The sequence below is a fragment of the Sinocyclocheilus anshuiensis genome, unplaced genomic scaffold, assembly GCF_001515605.1.
Source record: "Sinocyclocheilus anshuiensis isolate Anshui unplaced genomic scaffold, SAMN03320099.WGS_v1.1 scaffold1231, whole genome shotgun sequence".
In the NCBI taxonomy this organism is placed as follows: Eukaryota; Metazoa; Chordata; class Actinopteri; order Cypriniformes; family Cyprinidae; genus Sinocyclocheilus; species Sinocyclocheilus anshuiensis.
Genome location: NW_015536698.1, coordinates 1613427 through 1615976, shown reverse-complemented (window position 1 = coordinate 1615976; position 2550 = coordinate 1613427). Strand labels below are relative to the sequence as shown.

The 2550-nt window shown below is 32.1% G+C and overlaps 1 pseudogene; it reads right to left on the bottom strand.

The window, feature by feature from the left end:
* LOC107655209 (methylmalonic aciduria type A protein, mitochondrial-like) overlaps nucleotides 1-1790 on the bottom strand; it is an 11070-nt pseudogene extending 9280 nt beyond the window's left edge.
* Nucleotides 1791-2550: the final 760 nt, after the last annotated feature.

Sequence of the window (2550 nt, the reverse complement as noted above, 5' to 3'; positions counted from 1 at the left end):
GTGTGTTGAGTTATTTTGAGGGGACAGCAAATTTACACTGTTATACAAGCTGTACACTCACTACTTTACATTGTAGCAAAGTGTCATTTCTTCAGTGTTGTCACATGAAAAGATATAATAAAATATTTACAAAAATGTGAGGGGTGTACTCACTTCCGTGTGATACTGTATATATTTATATATAAGTGTAAGTGACATTTGTAAGTGAAAGGAGGTGTTTATCCTCCTAGGAAATTAACTAAATATCACATGACAACTTTTCAATGAGGTAAAATTGTAACACTGTTACCAACATTTGCAAAGTAAAGTTTAAAACACTTATTTATTGACTATAATTATTATTTTCTAGAAATAAACAGACACAAATTTATAACATTCTGAAATAAATAACAGGGGTGCAAATTTAGCCTAAAATAAGCAGTGACTCATTTTGTTTGGAACAAAATGTTTGTAGTTTTACAGTATAATTTTTTTTTTTTAATTGACCTTTGATGTGAAACGTTTTAGGCCAAAATTTTAGGTGACAGATATGTGATGCTTTTTTTTTTTTTTAAGTAACTACTTTTGATGCTATAATATATGGTGGCCGAGAAGTGCAGAGCAAATCACAATTCTGAAAACAAAATAACAAATTACAAACGCAAATGCAAGTCTAAAAAAAAAAAAAACAATTCAGAAAGCACAACAACAATTCAGAAAACATTATAACAAGTCAGAAAACACAATGACAAATTCGAAAACAAAATAACAAGTCAGAAAACACAACGACAAATCCGAAAACAAATTTACAAGTCAGAAAACACAACGACAAATCAGACAAACCGGAAGAGGTAGGTATAGTTTGAGACAGCGCCATTGGTTTGGGATTACTCACCGCTGACTGGACAAGACATCTGTCAATCAACGTATACAGGGATGAACCAGCCGAAGAACAGCAGAGTCGTGGTATTAAAGTAGCTCAGTTTAAATGTATTGTATGAATTGCCCTTACTATGGAATAAAAAATACGGGGTGTCTATTTACATTTAGTTAAAAGTGACTGTAAATCATCAGCTCCAGTGGTGTAGCTGGATAAGTGCGTGTCGTTGGCTTTTTGACCGATCGACCCGGGTTCGATCCCGTCTTTTGCCAAACTTTTCCGGTTTGTCTGATTTGTCCTTGTGTTTTCTGACTTGTAAATTTGTTTTCGGATTTGTCGTTGTGTTTTCTGACTTGTTATTTTGTTTTCGAATTTGTCATTGTGTTTTCTGACTTGTTATAATGTTTTCTGAATTGTTGTTGTGCTTTCTGAATTGTTATTTTGTTTTTTAGACTCGCATTTGCGTTTGTAATTTGTTATTTTGTTTTCAGAATTGTGATTTGCTCTGCACTTCTCGGCCACCGTAATAATACCTTATCAAATATATCAAATACTGCATTATTATCTTAAACATACAGAGATTAAACAAAATGATAGATTCTGAAAGCTTTTTACATTACAATATGAAAATGCCAAATTAGTTCATGATAATTTTACATTGATAACAAAAACTGCAGAAACCAGGATATTTTGGCGAAAAGCTACTTACCACGGTAAATTGTAAATTATATGATCAGTCCGATCACAGATATGACAGCGTGTTCATTGAATCAGACAAGACAGGTAAACAAACTGAAAATCTGGAATAGAAAACATCATCAAAGCTCGCCAAGTTTCTGTCTATCGTCTTAAGCCCATCTGTGGTTCAGGTTCTGTCTTCATTTGGGGAGATTGATTAATAAGGGAAACAGTCTTGTATCTCACCTGTTCTCCAAATCAGCTAAGTTTAGTGACGGACGTCAGTGTTTTTTTTTTTTTTTTTTTTTTTTTTTTATAAAAGTGTTCCCTCTTCAAAATTAAAACATTCGCACATAAAAAGCAACCTAAAAACCAATACACAAAAATTATGTTGTAGGTTTTGAGTGTTTTTTTTTTGTTTTTTTTTGCCAGCAGCCCAGTTTAATCAGCTTATGTTAGCGGAAGGTGTCACACTGTTAAAAAGTTTATTTACGGCAGATATCGTTTTTTTTCTCAATCTTGTCAATTTGCACAACGCGCCATTTAAATAGCCTATATCATTCAATAATCTACAGTGAGAAAACTCTACAGTGAGAGTGTTAACGGAGGTAAGTTGAAGCACTGTTTGGGATAAAGGGACATCTTTAGAATAACTATTTACATAATTGTATACAATTTAGCAGCATCCATGTTACATGTTTTGATCATTTAAAGCCTAACAAACATAGTATTGTGAAATATTTGGCTTGGAAAATGCTTATGTACATACAGTACGTGTTCAGTGAAGTGAAATTTCTTCCGTTGTCGAAACAAACACATTCACATTCATAATATAATTTTGTATTTATTTATTAAGCCATATGTTGTTCAACAAAATTTAAACAATAGTCTTTTTGGGATACTTGATTTATTCGTATCATTAGAAACGAATATTGAATGATAGGCTATATTTAAATGGACAAATTATGTAGGCTACACAAGACAAAACAATAATTTATTAGATAGCTATTTTA